A 20,616-nucleotide genomic window follows, 5' to 3' on the forward strand; every position below is an offset into this window, starting at 1 on the left:
GTTTCTAGAGTACAAAATGATTTGTCTTCCTCTAAGCTGTTCCAGGGCAAGAGACATTTAATACTGACCTCCTCTGCTCTTTAAAATTCAATGAAGATAAATTCTGAATCAAATTTAAAACAACTTCCATCTTTGAAGAGTAATTAATTACTTATGGAGATTTAAGTTTTTAGTGTTCAGACACCAACTTTTCTTTTCAAAAATAAATCTGATTCTTTGTTGTTGTTGTTGTTGTTAAATAAAACTTTCTATTAAAAAACTGAGTAGACATAAATCTTTATTAAAACTAATCATATCTTCGTGTCATTTCAGTTGTATCTCAATACCAGCTGGTAGAACCAAAATCTATACAAATACTTTTATGTGTATGTGGTAACACTTTCCTGGATAAATCAGAGCATAAATATTATATAGGTGTCACCTTCATTATGTATTTTTAAACTTCATTTGTCACTATGGAAATGTAGAATAGGGTCTCTGATATGACCTTTTAAATTAAGAATCAGACCCCAGTTCTGACAAATATTTAGACAGCACATTACATGGATCTTCACATAAGCAAAATGGAAATATACAAAATAACTATGTTAAAGGTTGATTGAATTAAATTAATAAGATGAAGTATTTAGAATATAGACAGGCACATGAATAATCATTTGATTATTATTCCACAAAATATTGTATAAAATATAAGGGCTTTATTAAACTTTGGAGTCTACATTAAAATGTATGTGAATATGTATAAATAGTTCTCTATTGATTGATCTAAACATTAAAGAAATTTGACTTGTCCAGAGTCCCAATTATATATACTTTTGGTAGAAAATAAAAAAATATTTTAGACACACAGAGAACATATACTAAACATTTTATTTTGTGCTCTTGTTATTTTTTTCTATATTTCATTTAACTTTCCTTACAGAATGACTTAAAAATAACTATACTCTGGAAAAATAATTATAACAGTTGATATTCATGAATGAAAAATCTAAGCATTTCCTCATGAACAATCTTTCTTTTGAAGATCAGGTATTACTTTTTAGTTTTTATTAGTTCATTGAAATTTTCACACAATAGGGTTTGATCAACATAACCCCCTCCCACATCTCCTCCTAGATCTACCTCCATTTTATTACTTAGGCATCTTTGTGTCCCTTCTTATTATTGTTGTTCCCCACCAATTCCAATATGTGCATTCATATATTTTTTGATGGGGATCCTTCCACAAAGATATAACTTACCAGGTGCAAAACCCATAAAGAAAACTGATTCCCCTTTTCACAGAAACTATGGATTGACAAAAGATCCTCAGCAAGAAGTAGGATTCCATGTCTGCCTTCACTTTCCATATCAGGATGTGGACTGGCTTCAGCTTCTACAGGGGCTCTCATGCTCTCACTGTGGGTTGGTATGAACAGAGGCCCCGTTGTATCTGGATGGTACTGCTTATATGCACTGTCTAACAATGCTTGTACCACCTCTTATGCAATGATCCCTGATCCTATAGAGGAGAGATGTGATATTTATGCCCAACTTAGGGCTGAGCATTCCAGTTTTCATTCTCTGCACTTGGGCCACTTGTAGGGTATAGGCTCTGTTTGGTATATGACCAGAGGTACTGTATCTGGATCATGTGGCATATCTATTTTTAGGTTTTGAGACATCTCGACATTGATTTATCTAGTCTCTGCATCAGTTCACACTCTTACCAACAATGCTAAAGTTTTCATCTTTCCCTGCAACCCTTCCAGCATATGTTTTCATTTTTTTTCTGAATCTCAGCTATTCTGATTCACTAATCTTGCAACATGGTTCAACATTTAAATGCACTTGTAACTCTTGAAGAGGACCTGAGTTTAATTTCCATTACCTATATCCAGAAGCTCACTACTACATACATGTAACTTCTATTCCAAGGGATTGATGTCATTTTCTGACCTGTTTAGGTACCAAGCACACACATGGTACTCAAGCATACATGCAGGCAAAAAGCCACAAATATAAATGAATAATTGTAAAACGTGGAAGAAAATCATGATAATTCTGTTCCTAGAAATTTTAAATTAGTATATTGTAGAACAATTGCCCTACTGGATTCAAAACTAAAAATATCATAAGACAGAATTAAATCAAATAAACTAAGTTCACAGCTAACAGTGCCACCAAAATATCATGAACCAAAGCTGAGAAGGTTCAAAAAGGGCAAGGAAATTATAAAGATCCTATCTTATAAAAAGTATTTACTAGAATGAATCAGCCAATAGGGACTGTGTAGTTTAACAACAGCTTAGTGTTTGGTAAAGATGCTGAGAAATACATGGCTGATCAATTCCCAAAGCTAGATTCCTCTGTAACTACAGTTTGATGATGATAGCCTAAAATATTTCTGGAGGATTTCTCTTCTTTGGTACACCTTGGAATCTTGGATTCTGTCTGCCATGAGGGAGTGATACCTAAAACATATACATCAAGGTAGCTTTTGAGGCCCAATGTGGTAACTCACACTTTTAATCTCAGCATTCCGCAGAGGCAGAGGCAGAGGCAGAGGCAGAGGCAGAGGCAGAGGCAGAGGCAGAGGCAGAGGCAGAGGCAGAGGCAGAGGCAGAGGCAGAGGCAGAGGCAGAGGCAGAGGCAGAGGCAGAGGCAGAGGCAGAGGCAGAGGCAGAGGCAGAGGCAGAGGCAGAGGCAGAGGCAGAGGCAGAGGCAGAGGCAGAGGCAGAGGCAGAGGCAGAGGCAGATTTCTGTTAGTTTGAGGCCAGCCTGGTCTACACAGTAAATTTCAAGCCATCCAGGTCTATTTGAAAAGATCCTGTCTCAAAACAAGAAAGAAAGAAAGAAAGAGAGAGAGAGAGAGAGAGAGAAAGAGAGAGAGAGAGAGAGAGGAGGGAGGGAGGGAGGGAGGGAGGGAGGGAGGGAGGGAGGGAGGGAGAAATTGATATGTCATTAAGACTTCATTTAATTCTAATAATCTCATGTCTCATGAAGTATTATTGACAGTAACACAGTTCTTTAGATTCCAAAATGTTCTTTTCTGACAAAAGTAAGAAATTTTGCTCCTTTGTAAGAAAAAAGTAAGAACTCTTCATCCAGGAAGGAGTTAGAAAGGAAGGGGTTGCTTAATCAATGACTCTACTGACTGGCAACTTGGTTTCTGAATTACAAAAGGCAAAGCTACTGGTCTTTGTCAAGGGCACACTTGAAGATTAGGGTACCAAACAAAGATGCTTGGCTTGGTGCTGTCTTTCATTGTAATGATTGTAAAATGTGTCTCTCTACATCCCTTTATAAGTGTCATAAGTTCTATTCATTTGTTCATTTTCTTTATTTAGCTCCTTAACTTCATAGCTACCACTAACACATAGGAATGTTTCAGAATGGCAGATACATTTTATGGGTTCTGTTCTCTCAGAGAACCTTGCCTATTACCAAAAGCAAACAAATATAGGCATCACCAAAAAAGTGAGTGAATAAGCACATTCATTGTGGAGGAGAGGAAAGTGTTTGAAGTGTTTTTGATCACAATTGTGTTTCCTAATGGCTTAATAAGGTGTACAAGAAAAGTAGAGACATTCATTCCAAAGACAAAGCTTAAAAGGAGTATTTTGCTCAACAGCTGACTTTTTCATTACCAAACCTCGATAAAGAATTTTCTTCAAAACATAACAATTTAATACTGACATGATGAAGAGGAAATTTTTGACAATTCCCCTATCCTAACCAGTACCCTCAGGAGCAAAAACAGGTGGTGAAATTACAGTTAATACATCATAGGAGGAGCACAAGGAAATGTCATCAACGATTCAGGCAGGTAGAGCTTTAGAATAGTGCTGGAACCTCTGAACAGACTGTGGAGAGCCTTGCCGCCACAATCGCCATTTTAAGATGGCGCTGGCCTCCGCTGTGCCTAACTAGTAAACAAGCCTTGTACGCAGATGCGAGAGTGAATTCACATCTAGTCACTGACCATCTCGGGGTGTAGTAATGGGGTGATGAGCGAGCAACAAATCAGGAGCTGACACGCCACATCAGGTGCTGAAACACCATGGCTGAGGGCTATATAAGCAACCCCATTTTCCGGGGTCTGGATCTTCCCTCTTGAAGAAGCAATAAAGCTTTTGCTGGAGAAGAATCCAGTTTTCCGAGTGTGTTCTTGCCAGGGAGAACCATAGCTCAGGACAAGTGGCGCCGAGGAACCTGGGAACTTTATATCATCACACCAGCGCAAGGGAGATCACCTGTTCACTGGGTGGAATCAGAACTGCAGGACATTAAGGCTCTGTAAGGTATGTACAGTCTTGAAATTTCTCCAGAGTTAGATGCCCTTTTGATTGTTTTCACGGTGCTCGTTCTTTTTCTTTTGGTTTCATTTTGCTTCCACCGCTGGAACTGCTGACTGGTTCTCAGTTGTGGTCAGGCCTGGACAGCGACCAGTATTGCTGACATAGCTCGGGAAAACAGACCCCAAGGGAGAGGAAGGCACCTGAAAGGTAGAGCAAATACTGATCCACAACAGGAGGGAAGTATCTCCTCTGATCCAATCTTCTTCTTGCATCCCGAAAATTCCTCTCTTTTCTAGATCCCCAATGAAATGTGGTCAGGAGAACCAACCTCATAGACTACCATTTTACATACTTTATGCAAAATGTGTGTACTGTAGGCACATACATGAATATGAGTATGATAAAGGCAAATGTGATATATGCACATGACAAATAATGAGAAGATAGATATTCAACACAGGGAAGCCTAGAAACAGAGGCACAGAAAATAGGAGAAAGATATTTAAAGGAATCTTTAAAAATCAACTATTATCCCATGGTTGAGGGAAAACTTTTAGTATCTCATTGCTGCGGTTTGAAACTTTTTTAAAAAAATGTACATATTTTTAAAAGCAGTAATGATTTCTTATAAAAACACAAAATAACCCCAATAATTTGTCCAAAGAAAAAATAGTGACACAAACAAATATATATGTCTGTATACCCATGTAAAACTGATATTTTAAAACACAAGACAAATTATTTAACATCAAAAAAATTTAGACTTTGTTCTATGTCGCTACATGCCAAAAGATAATAAAACTATGGGTATAAGTTTATCAAATTGATAATTTAAAACATGGGTGTACTTAAAATAATTTATAGTATAGTGAGTATAGTAATAGGAGCCAAAATAGCAAAGATTATACAAAACAGGCCTAAACCAAACCCTGTAATGGTTGTAAAGCAAACTAAATCTATTATAAAGCAAATGAAGTGGTGATATGTATCTTTTTAAAAAAATATCCCAGAAATTTATTTGATGTTTGCTTGAATACATTTTATATAGAAAGATTGGGATTGTTTGTGTTTGGAGCCCCTGGTAAATCTCTGAACCATAAGGGTGCCATTCTAGAGACATGAGAAATGGAAACTGTAAGCCCAATATTAGGACTGCTGTTTAAGATTTGTCTCTCGTCAAATCAAGCCACTCCCTTAAAAAATGCTTGGTGTTAGAGCCACTATGTGAAAATAGCTGACATGAAGGAGGGCATTTAGATGCTGGCTTGTTGAATATTTAATTACTTGGAAATAAAAATATTCAGCTTTGAAGTTTTCAATACTGGAGAACTTTCAAGTCTAGGGTTTACAGCCAGGAAGGGCTGCTTTGTACTCCTTAAATTGGACTGTTTTCCAAAATGCTAATCTTCAGCTTTGGCTTCCATTTCTTCTGCATCATTATCTCCATCCACTTCTGCATTTTCTCTCTCAAGACGTTCTAGCTGTCTTGCAAGTTCAGTCTCATCTGTGTCTGTGACCACTTTGGGCTCCATCTGAACATTGAAAACTCCCCTCTTCTCCTCCATCTTCTCTTTGATAACTGTCATAGCCTGATTAAGGACATAGAGGCCTTCTGTCCTCTCTAGGGTCTTGTTGTCATCACATACCTGGGTGGAACTATTAGATTAATCTTGATGGGCATGGTTTCTGTAGAACAATTCAAACCTGCCCTTGGGGCTTCTTTTACAGCATTAATGCCTTCATAAGCATAGCAAGCTACTTTAATATCTGCTCGAATTTTGACTGCTTATTGGGTCAAACGCCTATTGATATTGTTAATGAGTACTTTTCTTTCATCTTCATTCAAATCTAAACTATCCAAGATAGATGGGTCTGAGACTGCATGCTTAAAGGAGGTGATATGTATCTTAAAAGACCATAAAAGACCATAATATAACAAAAGAGAAATGGAACTCACTACATCAGGGACAAGGCAAGACTGTGAGGCACTGTGCTTTTTTTTTTTTTTTTTTTTATCATCTTACATACAAGTGCTCACAGGGGATATGTTTCTTCTTGACACTGATGTTTAAGTATCTTCTTATAAAAGTAAATGAAACATAAACCTAATTAAACATCAATTATACACCTTTCAATTTGCAAGACACAAAACACATTTCTCTGTCTTTAATATCTCTAGAGCTTATCTGCTGATCTTACTGAAGTACAAAATGATTGGATAAGTTGTGAGAGAGATTTTTATTACTTCTACCAAGCTCCCTAGTCATGAAGTCATCTTTTCTCTTAGATTCTTGAACAGGAAAGGTCTTGAGGATGACTGCTTTATATGTTAAAGTCCATGTTGATCAGAGACTGAAGTATTGTTGCTATGTTCTATTAATAATTCCATTTTACAGATTAGAAGTTGAGACTCACATAACTTAAATAAACTGATCAATACAAGATTTGAATGCAGGGATGTGACTCTAAGAGGACAGACAATAACTAAGGGATTCAAGTGGGAGTTTTACAAACCTAAACTATATTCTTCACTTCCATTGCCCTACTGGAGCAGCTTGAAGTCTCTATTGTGAAGAATTAATTTTTTTTTAATTATTGATACATAAGTGGTGCTGACCACAAGGAAAAATAGTGTACATTGAGACTTGTTCATCTGATCAGGAAGGATAAGCACATATCCACTAGATTCTCTAACTAGAATAGCACCTCTTGGAGGGAAAAATATATAGCAAAGTATTTACAGAATTTTCACTATTAATCACTAGATTGACTTCAGAGTATATATCATTAGAATTTGTGAAAGTTTACCCTGAGTGTTTTCAGGGCTAGTGGACTAAGAAGAATATGCAAACTCAATCTTTAAAGTGATGGAATATGACACATATGTATCTTTAAAGTATGTTGCCTAAATTCATTACAGTATATATTTTTGTGTGTATATATGTGTGTTTATATTCATGTATATGGCAGTTCTATCTGTGTGGAAGCCTAAGATTCACATGTGGAATATTCCAATTAAAAGATTACCATCTGCACCCAGGAGCTAAGGCTGTTCCACAGCCTGCTACACACAGGTCCCGCCAGAAGACAGCTGGTCTCCCAGGAGTGCTGACACAGACTTACAGGCCCACAGAAGGCACAAGCTCCAGCCAGAGACAGAAAGACCAACTAACCAGATGGCAAAAGGCAAACACAAGAAACTTATGAACAGAAACCAAGGCTACTAGGCATCATCAGAATCCAGTACTCCCACAACAGCAAGTCCTGGATACCCCAACACACTGGAAAATCACATCTTATGATGCTGATGAAGGACATTAAGAAGGACATAAATAATTCCCTTAAAGAACATGGGTAAACAGTTAAAATCCCTTAAAGTAGAAACAGAAAAATCCCTTAAAGAACTACAGGAAAGCACAACCAAACAGGTGAAGGAATTAAAAAAAAAATCCAGGATCTAAAAAATGGAAGTAGAAACAACAAAGATATTACAAAGGGAGACAACTCTGGAGTTAGAAAACCTAGGAAAGAGATCAGGAGTCATAGATGCAAGCAACTCAGAGTACAAGAGATGGAAGAGAGAATCTCAGGTGCAGAAGATATCATAGAAAACATTAACACAACAGTCAAAGAAAATTCAAAATGCCAAAAGCCCCTAACCCAAAACATCCAGAAACTCTGCTAAAGAGTTACAAGTCCTTAAAGAAAAACAGGAAAACACATCCAAACAGGTAGAAGTCCTTAAAGAAAAACAGGAAAACACATCCAAACAGGTGATGGATATGAACAAAGCCATATTAGACCTGAAAAGGGAAGTAGACACAATAAAGAAAACCCAAAGTGAGGCAACGCTGGAGATAGAAACCCTAGGAAAGAAATCTGGAACCAAAGATGCGAGCATCAGCAACAGAACACAAGAGATGGAAGAGAGAATCTCAGGTGTAGAAGATTCCATAGAGAACATCTGCACAATAATCAAAGAAAATGCAAAATGCAAAAAGATCCTAACTCAAAACATCCAAGAAATCCAGGTCACAATGAGAAGACCAAACCTACGGATAATAGGAGTAGATGAGAATGAAGATTTCAACTTAAAGGGCCAGCAAATATCTTCAACAAAATTATAGAAGACAACATCCCTAACCTAAAGAAACACATGCCCATGAACATACAAGAAGCCTACAGAACTCCAAATAGACTCGACCAGGAAAAAAATTCCTCATGTCACATAATACTCAAAACACCAAATGCAGAAAACAGACTATTAAAAGCATTAAGGGTAAAAGTCAAGTAACATATAAAGGCAGACCTATCAGAATTATGCCAGACTTTCATCAGATACTATAAAAGCCAGAAGATCCTGGGCACATGTCATACAGAACCTAAGAGAACGTACAGGCCACTATACCCAGCCAAACTTCCAATTACCATAGATGGAGAAACCAAGATATTCCATGCCAAAAATAAATTTACACAATATCTTTCCACAGATTCAGCCCTTCAAAGGACAATAAATGGAAAACTCCAATACAAGGAGGGTAATTACACCCTAGAAAAAAATCTTTTTTTTTCCTTAACAAACCAAAAAGATGATACCCACTTAAATATAACACCACCTCTAACAACAAAGATAACAAGCAACAATCACTTTTCCTTAATATATTTTAATATCAATGGGCTCAACTCCCCAATAAGAAGATACAGACTAACAGACTCTATATGTAAATATTTTGCTGCATACAGGAAACTCCCCTCCATGACAAAGACAGAAACCTCCTCAGAATAAAAGGCTGGAAAACAACTTTCCAAGCAAATGGTCCCAAGAAACAAGCTTGGTTAGCCATTATAATATTGAATAAAATTGACTTTCAACCTAAAGTTATCAAAAAAAAAAAGATAAAGAAGAACACTTCATAATCATCAAAGGAAAAATTGTACCAAGAAGAACTCTCAATTCTGAAAATCTATGCTCCAAATGCAAGGGCACCCATATTCATAAAGAAACTTTACTAAAGCTCAACGTACACATTGCACTGTACACAATAATAATGGGAGACTTCAACACCCCACTATCATCAATGGAAAGATCATGGGAAAAGAAACTAAACAGAAATACAGTGAAACTCACAGAAGTTATGAACCAAATGGATTTAACAGATAGCTATAGAACATTTTATCTGAAAAATAAAAGGATATACCTTCTCCAAAATTGACCATGCTGAGGCCACAAAAAAGGCCTCAACAGATACAAGAAGATTGAAATAATTCCGTGCATCCTATTAGAACACCATGGAAAAAGGCTGGTCTTCAATAACAATAACAACAATAACAAGAATAGAAAGCACACATACATGTGGAAACTGAACAACACTCTACTCAATGATAACTTCATCAATAAAGAACTAAAGAAAGAAATGAAAGACGTTGTAGAATTTAATGAAAATGGAGCCACAGCATACCCAAACTTGTGGGACACAATGAAATAAGTACTAAGAAGAAATAACATAGCTCTGAGTGCCCCCAAAAGAAACTAGAAAGCATATACTAGCAGCTTGATAGCACATCTGAAAGCTCTAGAACAAAAAGAAGCAAATACACCCAAGAGGAGTAGATGTCAGGAAATAATCAAATTCAAGGCTGAAATCAACCGATTAGAAAAAAAAAAACTATACAAATAATTAAAAAATCAAATTTCTCAAAGCTGATACTTTGAGGAAATTAACAAAACAGATAAGCCCCTTAGCCAGACTAACAAGAGGGCACAGAAAAAGTACCTAAATTAACAAAATCAGAAATGAAAAGGAGACATAAAAACAGAAACTGAGGAAATAAAAAAAAAAAACCCATCAGATCCTACTACAAAAGCCTATACTCAATGAAACTGGAAACTCTGGATGAAATGGACAATTTTCTAGACACCAGTTACCAAAGTTAAGTCAGGATCAAATAAACTATCTAAACAGTCTCATAACCCCTAAAGAAATAGAAACAGTCATTAATAGTCTCCCATCAAAAAAAAAAAGTCTAGGACCAGATGGGTTTAGTGCAGAGCTCAGTCAGACCTTCAAAGATTGATGCAAAAATACTCAATAAAATTCTTGCAAACTGAATCCAAGAACACATCAAATGATCATCCACCATGACCAAGTAGGCTTCATCCCAGGGATGCAAGGCTGGTTCAATGTACAGAAATCCATCAACCTAATCTACTACATAAACAAAATCACTTGATCTTTGTCAAAAGAGTTAAAACCATACAGTGGGAAAAAGACAGCATTTTCAACAAATGGTGCTGGTTCAGCTAGCAGTTAGCAGGTAGAAGAATGCAATCCATTCTTATCTCCTTGTACAAAGTTCAAGTCCAAGTGAATCAAGGACCTCCACATAAAACCAGAGACACTGGAACTTATAGAGGAGAAAGTGGGAAAGAGCCTCGAACATATGAGCACAGGGGAAAACTCCTGAAGAGAACACCAATGGCTTGTGCTCTAAGATCAAGAATTGACAAATGGAACCTCATAAAATTACAAAGCTTCTGTAAAGCAAAGGACACTGTCAATAGAACAAAAGGCAACCAACACAGTGGGAAAAGATTTTTGCCAATCCTACATCCAATACAGGGCTAATATCTAATATAAACAAAGAACTCAAGAAATTAAATTCCAGAGAATCCTATTAAAAATGTGGTACAGAGCTAAACAAAGAATTATCAACTGAGGAATATTGTATGGCCCAGAAGCACCTAAGGAAATGTTCAACATCCTTAGTCATCAGGTAAATGCAAATCAAAACAACCCTGAGATTCCACCTCACACCAGTCAGAATGGCTAAGATCAAAAAATCAGGTGACAGCAGATGCTGGCAAGGATGTAGAGAAAGATGAACACTCCTCCATTGTTGGTGGGATTGCAAGCTGGTACAACCACTCTGGAAAATAATTATATCAAAGCTGAGCCAAATGTCAAAGATTTTCCTTGCAAGATTCAAAGAGACCATAAATGTGAGCTGAGACTACAATATCCTGTAAAACATTCAATCACCATGGATGGAAAAAACAAAGTATTCCATGATATAGTTAAAAAAAACCAAAAAACCAAAAAAACTTCAAATCCAACATTTCTACAGAACATGCTAGAAAAAAAGTTTCCATCCCAAGATGGTTAACTGCATGCATTAAAATACAGGTAATAAAACACCTCACACTAGCAAAACTAAAAGAAGGGAAACATAATACATACATACAAACAAACATATATACATACATAATACATACATACATACATACATACATACAAAGACACACACACATTCACCATCACCAACACCAACAAAATACCAGGAATTAGCAATTATTAGTCATTTTTTGATAGTTATGCTGAGGCTAGCTTTGCTATAATGGTATTTAATTCACAGGGATATTGTGTTGAGAATATCACTTGATCATCAGTAATTCCTCAGAATCATTTGTAGTATTGTATTTAAAACCCAAAGTAGTTTTTAAAATAATATTGCTAATATTACTAATAGGAAATTAATAATATTGCTAAAACTACTTTAAAGCAATATTATTCCCAGTAAAACAACTGGAAATAACTTGTTTTAAGTAATGAGCTCCATGTGATGTGTTCCATGTTGGGCTGTCTTCCCATGTAATGTGTTCTGTGCTGGGGCTGTCCTCATCCTGTTGTCGAGTCATCTCACTTTTCTTATTTTCCTCATTGCATTCATTTTATTTCCTTCACAACCATCTCCCTGGGTTTTGGTGTTGCCTTTCACCAATTGATCCCATTGAGCTGGAAGCATAGTATTAGAACTATTTTAAAAAGCCTTGCTTGTTCTCTTGCTGACTCCTGCAGATACCCTTACTGCTGCTGCTTTAACCTAAGTGTGTCTTCCATGAGAGTCACAGATTAGATGGTGTTAATCCTAAGGAAAAAGCTGCTGATATCAGTAAAAATAAAAAATAAAAATTTTAAAAGACTTATTTAAGAACAAAGTGCTTCTTTGTCAAAGATCAAGTGTCTGTAAGTGTGTGGTTTTATTTATGGGTCTTCAATTCTATTCCATTGATCAACATGTCTGTCTCTGTACCAATACCATGAAGATTTTATCACTATTGCTCTGTAGTAAAGGGATGTATTGAGGTCAGGGATGGTGATTACCCCAGTTGTTCTTTTATTGTTAAGAACTGTTTTCACTATTCTGGATTTTTTTCCCTTTCCAAGTGAATTTGAGAATTGCTCTTTCCATGTCTTTGAAGAATTGTGTTGGGGTTTTGATGAGGATTGCATTGAATCTATAGAATACCTTTGGTAGGATGGCCATTTTTACTATGTTATTCTGCCAAGCCATGAGCATGGGAGAACTCTCCATTTTCTGAGACCTTTCTTGAGAAACTTGAAGTTATTGTCATACAGGACTTTCACTTGTTTGGTTAGTTCCCTGAAGATATTTTTTTATTATTTGTGGCTATTGTGAAGTCTGAGTCTCCAAAGAAACTGGAAATTTCCACTTCACAGAATAACAAAATTAACAAAACAAAACAAAACAAAACAAAACAAAACAAAACAAAAAAACAAAAAGAAGGATGTGACACCTAGAAATCCAAATAATTATTAGTTCATACTTTGAAATCTGTACTACACAAAAATGGAAAATCTAAAAAGTCATGGATTTCTTGATAGATACCCTTTAGCAAGTTAAATCAAGATCAGATAAAAATAGACATATAATACCTGAAGAAATAAAAACAGTTATTAAAAGTTTCCCACCTACCCCCCTCCCCAAATTACCAGGTAAAGACCGTGTTAGAGCAGAATTCTATTAGATTCTCAACGAAAAGTTAATGTGAATACGCCTGAAACTATTCTATAGAAGAGAAGAATGAACATTGCCAAATCCATTTTCATGAGACCACAATCACACTGATACCCAAACCACACAACAATTTCACAAAGAAAAAGAATTATAGATCAATTTCCCTTATGAACATGGATGCCAAAATATTCACAAACGCATCCAAGAACACACCAAAAACATCATACTCCATGATCAAGAAAGGTTCTCCCAGAGAGGCAAGGATGGCTGCACATACTGTCAATGAAATCTACCACATAGACAAACTGAAATAAGACACCAATGACACAAAACAAATTATCATCTCATTAATTGCTGAAAGAGCTTTAGACAAAATCCCCAAAACCCTTCATGATAAAAAGTTTTGGAGATATTAGGAATACAAGGGACATACATATAAATAACAAAAACAATTTACAGCAAGCATATATCCAATATCAAATTAAATGGAGAGAAACACAAAGAAACTCTACTAAAATCAGGATCAAGACAAGGCTGTACACTCTCTCCATATCTATTCAATATAGTGTTTGAATTCCTTGTGTGAGCAATGACAACTGACAGAGATCAAGCAAGATACAAAATTTAAAGGAAGAAGTCAAAGTATTGTTATTCACAGATGATAGGATAGTATGCATATGCAACCACAAAAATTCTACAAGGAAATTTGGACAAATGGTAAACACCTTCTGCCAAGTGGTTGGATATAGGATTAACTCTAAAAATTCAGTAGCTCTCCTATAAATAAAAGACGAACATGCTGAGAAAGAAATCAGTGAAACAACACCCTTCACAATAGCCACAAACAATATGAAATATCTTGGAATGATCATAAGTAAGCAAGGGATAGTGTTTCATGATTAAAAACGTCAAGAACATGAAGAAAGAAATTGAAAACTATATCAGAATATTGAAATTTCTCTCTTGCTCATGGATTAGTAGAATTAACACAGTAAATATGGCCAGATTCAATGTAATCCCTACCAAAATTCTTTTAATATTAAAAACACAATTCTTTTAAGACTCCTTAAAGGACAATACAAATTTCAAATGGAAAACAAACAAACAAAAAAACCCAGGATAGCTAAAACTATCCTGAACAATGAAAGAACTTTGGGGGGTATCAGCATCCCTGATTTCAAACTCTACTATAAGTCTACATAAAATTACACAGGATTGACATAAAAATATACAGGTTTAACAAGGGAATTCAATTGAAGACCTGATATCAATCCACATACCTACGGACAACTGATTTTTCCTAATGATACCAGAATACATTATGGAACAACAACAACAAAAAATCCTCAAGAAATCGTGCTGCTACAAATAGATCCAACTCTACACATAAGTCAAATTGGTTTAAAGACCACAACATAAAGCAAGACACACTGAACCTGATAGGAAGAAAGTGGGAATAGCCTTGAATGCATTAATATAGAAGATAACCTCCTGAGCAAGAATACCATTAGCATGGGCACTAAGATCAACAATTACTAAATGTGACCTCATGAAACTGGAAAGCTTCTGTAAGGGAAAAAACATAGTCAATAGGGCAACACAGCAGCCTACTTAGTGAGGGGAGATTTTCATTAACTTCACATCTGATAGAGTGCTGATAGCTAAAATATATAAAGAACTCAAGAAATAAGATATGAAGATAACAAATGATCTAATTTTAAAAGTGAGGTCCTTATCTAAACAGATAATTCTCAATAGAGGAATCCCAAAAGGCTGAGAAACACTTAAAGAAATATATAGCATCTTAGCCATCAGGGAAATGCAAATAGAAATGAGTTTGAGATTCCATCTACACGTGACTTGATGACTAAGATCAATAACACAAGTGGCAACTCATGTTAGCAAGGATCTGAAGTAAGGGGAACAGTCCTCCATTGACAGTGAAAGTGTAGATTTATACAGCCACTATGAAAATCAATATAGCAGTTCTTCAGAAAATTTGGAATAGATCTACCTCAAAATCCAGTTATACCACTCTTGGGCATATACCCAAAAGATATCCTAACACAAGTACACTTGCCTTAACTGTGTTCATAACATATTTTTTCATAATAGTCAGGAACTGGAAACATATGGTTGTTTCTAAACCAGAGAATGAACAGAGAATATTTGGTATATTTATTTACTGGTGTGTATTAGTTGAGTGTTTTAATAATTACAACATGAAATTTGCAGACAAATGGATCAAACTGGAAAGGGTCATACCAAGTGAGGCAACACAGACCTAGAAAGACAAACATGGACTCAGTTTTCAGTGGATATTAGCTGTTAAGTAACAGATAGACATGCATCAATCCACATCCCCAGAGAGGCTAAGTAACAAGAAATGGAAATGCATTTATCTCTCTGGAAGGAGAAATAGTACAGACTTTGTGGGTGAGCTGAGGAGAGGAACAGGAGGGATCAGGTGGGGGATGAAGCGATGGAGAGACAACTAGATGGGGAGAGATAACTAGAATTAAGGAGCATAAAAAGGCAATGTGGAAACCTAGTTTAGTAGAAACTTTGTGGTGTCTGTGAGGGTTACCCTAGTAAGGACTCCTAATAATGGAGGATAAGGAGCCTGAACTGCCCATCTTCTGTAGCCAGAGAAGGCTTCTAGTAGTATAATTATGCTACCAACCCATCAAAAACCCTCGATCAACAAGCTGTTCCATCTGCATGATATTCTGGGGCAATGCTGGCTCAGAACTTGTAGAAGTGACCAACTGGTCTAATCTGAGGCCTATACCACAGAAAGCAGCTCATAGCCAACACTGCCTACATGGTCAGGAACTGGAAGATGAATAGCCCAGAGACCTGGGGTAGAACCAAACACAATTGGGGAAAAATATCAGTGATATTATCCATAATATTATTCATAGATTAGTGTCTAGCCCAATCATTATCAGAGTGGCTTTCTCCAGTGGTTGATGGGAGCCAATTCAGACATTAGTCAAAGCTCAGGGCAGGATTGATAAGTTAGCTCAGTGACTGAAAGCTCGTCCTGGCATGCCTGATGATCTTAGTTTTATCTTTGAGTCCCACATGTTGGAAGGAGAAAACTGTGTCCTGCAGGCTGTTCTCAGATCTCCATACACATGCCATTGTATGCACATGCACAAATACAAACAACCCCCCAACACACACAAATAATGAATACATAAATTGTAATAAAATTTTAAATAAAAATGTATAGGCAACCTAGGTGTGAAGAATACCTAAAACACCAGCATTACCAAATGTGTGTGTGTGTGTGTGTGTATGTGTATGTGTGTGTGTGTTTGTTTTTTCTCCAGTTTGCCCTAAAGATATATCAGAATCTTCAGACTGGATAGTTGGTTTTGTTTCAAATGGTTCTTGAAGTTAATCTGGTGCACCCTGTGGGATGACAGTCACACTTGTGAAAGATGGCTCCCTCTTTTGGGAGGGGGAGGGGAAGGGAGAAGGGATAGGAGGTTTTCGGAGGGGAAACGAGGAAAGGGGATAACATTTGAAATGTAAATAAAGAAAATATCTAACAAAACAAAACAAACAAAAAGATGGCTCCTTCTTGTTGGCACATGTCCAGAGTGCCCATTGCATTAATGGACATATAGGCTCACAGACAGGTGGTCTAGAGTCAAAGAATAGAGTCAGCTGGAGTGTCTCTCATTAACTTGGCCTTCTTCATCTACTTCACATGGAAATCACAGAACAGTAAAGCCAGTTTCATGTAGGGAGTCCATTCACTCATTCTACCTTAAAGTACTCCTATAGAAACTGTATATATTTCTTTCTCATAATATAAAAAAATACAGAAACCACTAAACTTACTCAAATTTGACAGCCTAGCTCCCCCCATGTGTGTTCTGTTTGGTAGCTGTCATTCAAGGAATTGCCAAAGATATAAATTATATGAAGCCAAAAAGTTAATATTAATGGTAGGTTTCTTTTTGTTTGTTTGTTCTTTTGTTTTGTTTTGTCTTTATACTATTGACAGTATTTAGAAAAGAACAGCCTGTCTGTGCTGTATGTAAGGATTTTAGTTACATTTATTTCTTTATTGTGGGGTGTGTGTGTGTGTGTGTGTGTGTGTATGTGTGTATGTGTGTGCGTGCACATGATCAGGAGTATGTGTACATTAGTGTGCACATCTGTGTGTGTGTCATGGTGCCCGTGTGGTGAAGAGAGTACAAACTGTAGGGGATGTTTTTCTTCTTTCAAGTGGGTTCAAGGAATCTAAGTCAGGTCATCAGGCTTAACACCTAAGAAAAACTTGTCAGCACTCTGTCTGTTTTTAATTCCCATGTTACATACCTTTTATTTAGTTAATAAAAGAGAAAGGAACAAAAGATAAACTACAAATACAAAACAGTTGTGTGTTTCCGGGACTCACTGAGTTAATTAGGATGCTCTCCACTGGTCTTCTGAAACATCAGATGGTGACAAATGGATCACTTCCCCTTCAGCAAGTACCAGGTAGTAAACGCCCTCTGCAGAAGTCTTAGCTTTAAATGAAGTCAACTATAATCACGTGTTTGCTGAAACTCATGCACCTGTAAATGTTATTAACTTTGCAACCTACTTGGCATATTTAATCACTTAGTTTACAAACTAAGACGAAAACACACTTTTTTGTTTCGTTATATTTTGTTTTTTGTCACAGTCAAACACAGGGTCATTAGCTCCAGGCTTCGGGTTTCATGACACATCTTTAGGTTTATTTGTGGTTATTTTCCTTAGGAGGCTGTCAGTTGCTCTCTCTGCACTTGCTTTATTGATATTTAGAGAACAATGGCACTTCAAACCAAAGAACTATTTCAATAGCAACACATAATTAAAACAACACCCTAAAGATGTGCTGTATTACTGGAATCTGAAGATTTAGAAGTCACAAACAAAAATAGACTCCTTCGCAGCTTGAGGTTGCTAAAGAAAATTACCTGTTCTTTTGTAAAAATCTATTTAAATCAGTATTTCTAATGGTAAAGAAACCGGTGATGTTAAGTGTTTATAATGGAGAGGTATGTGGGAGGAAGATCAGGTAATTATACAATACAAAATGACATTAGATTCTGAGATCAAGTGCAATCATCACCATTTATAAGCATCCTTCAAATAATTAATAATTTAATGTATAAATATGTGTCAAACCTATTCTTTAATTCTCTTCATAGTTTAAATAAATAAAACTGCTTTATTGAGATGATCATATGTGGATAATAAAATGTGGCATTGCACAGGTCTTCATCACCTTCAGTCTTATCTTGCTGCTGGTGGAGAACAGGAGAATAGCAGCTATGCTGCTGAAAGATCAGCATGAAAAGAGGACAGGCACCGACATGGGAAGGCCATGCAGTGTGGTGAAGCTTTTGATAAATTATGGAGCAAATGCAGTTAACCAAAGAGGATCTGAAGAACTAACACAGAGATCCAGGCAGCTGGTTGTATACAGAAAAAGCAGCCATTTATACACAGGGTGGTTTACCATCCCTGTGAACAATGTTCACAGGTAAGCATTAGCAATCTGATCCCTCCCCACTTGTAGTATGGCAAGTCAGTCAAATTGAAATCACAGAAAACAGAACTCTGGAAAGATTTGTGTGGACTCCTTGAAGGAGCCTAGAAGAAGTAAATCATACACAGCCATTCCAACTTCCCAGAAGGAAAATATACTGGGAGGTGATTTTAATTTCTCAGCAAAAGCTGTCTAAGGCATGGAGATCTTTGGAAAAGAGCAGTTATCTGGCATGTGGAATGGTCAATCTCAGCGATATTTATGGTCCATAACTTTTGTTTGGCTTCCTCTTTGGGAGGCTCTTTATAGAAACTGACATGAAAATCCACAGTACTTGGAATCCTGCCTTGATTTATGCCAACTTGCCTTTAATACATGAAAATCAGCTCACCTAGCTACACAGAACAATGGGGTCTATACAGTTCTGGGCGTGGCAGAGGGAAAATTTTGCCTCTCACACCAGCAGTGCAGCCTCTCACAATAGCTTTCTGCTCAGATTGGTTTTCAAAAGCAGCATTGTGGAGAAGATGGGAAGTAGTCATTGATCTATTAGACACTCTCCAAATCCATCTGTATGGCTTGACACGTAAGAAATAGAGACCTTAGGAAAATAATCCTGTGGACAGAACAGGAGCTTCCAACTGGGAAATGGCAAAATGTGAACTTCTTTGTGCCCTGAGCTTTTAAGACAGCGTCTAATTGCCATAGTGTTCCACTTATAGCCACTCATGAGAGCAAAAGTTCCTCCATAGCCTCCAATTGAAAAAAAAAAAAAACAACTTTTTAAATCCTAAACACAGCACAGGGTGAATGATGCTGTAATATACAAGAGATGTGTGTCTGGAGATTAAGTCAGGACAAGAACCCATCTCCCTTCTTAGTCCCTGTTCCTACAGCTGGGCCATAGAATTTTCTTCAAGAGCAAACTGAACAATCAGGTCTTAACTCATGTGGTTTAATTTGTAAGAATCAAAAATGAAAATAAAAAGCTCAAGTCAATTCTTGACAGGCGTCTTGAAAATGTAAGTCACTGCCATGATCTGATTTCCTTGGTAATGTGAGAATAAGCTAATAACCTTATCTTTTTAATGGAGGTCAACAACAAGGTCACATTAAAGAGATGACTTTGCCCATCTATGCTTTGGTACTTCATCTGCATTCAAAACTGAGATAGAACAGCATCTGTAATTGTGGTATCAGATTTTTTAAACTACTGATATTTTCATAAATTTACCTTCCTATATATCGCCATGTGAAACTGGTATACCCATATATAAGTTTCCTGAAGGTATTGTGTGTTTTATTTGTACCTTAACTACACACACATACACACACACACATACACACACACATATACACACACACATACACACACACACATACACACACAACATATAAACACAGACAGCACACACACACACACACACACACATTTCTGCAAGTTAGTTGTATGACATTATCCTTTCAATCTTAACCATATTAATGTATATAAATTAGTTCTTAGTTTTAGATGTTTAAAATATTTAATTAATAGTTTATAACATTACTCTACAAACATTCCTCATTCTAATATATATATATATATATATACATATTTGTTTATCATTTCTATAATATCATTTTATATAAACAATTACATAAATAAGTAATCTTCTATGTTTTTACATTTTAAGGTCTAAAAGTCACTGAAGGAAAATCCCAGACTCAAATAATATGTGAAAGCAAAGAGCATTTATTCTGCAGAAACAACCAGCATGAAGGGAGGTCATTTATTCATACAAAATGGTTGTGACCAGTTAACCTCACAGGCTCCTTTTAAGCCCAGCTAGGGGGAATTTTAGGGATGGTTAGGTATCTTTAATATGATTTGCTAGGTAAGCAGCAGTTACTTTAGTACATATTTTATTGGCCACTATATTAGTTTTACCACTTTTGGTCAGGTCTTACAGAGACTCCGGGAACCCTCTCAGTCCTTGAGCT

General features: G+C 36.4%; 1 pseudogene; it reads right to left on the minus strand.

Moving 5' to 3' along the window:
* Nucleotides 1-5,680: 5,680 nt before the first annotated feature.
* Nucleotides 5,681-19,178, minus strand: LOC110306103 (eukaryotic translation initiation factor 2 subunit 1 pseudogene; annotated as a pseudogene).
* Between the last annotated feature and the right edge of the window lie 1,438 nt (nt 19,179-20,616).

Source organism: Mus caroli, unplaced genomic scaffold (assembly GCF_978045245.1).
Source record: "Mus caroli unplaced genomic scaffold, Mus_caroli_1 scaffold_2, whole genome shotgun sequence".
In the NCBI taxonomy this organism is placed as follows: Eukaryota; Metazoa; Chordata; class Mammalia; order Rodentia; family Muridae; genus Mus; species Mus caroli.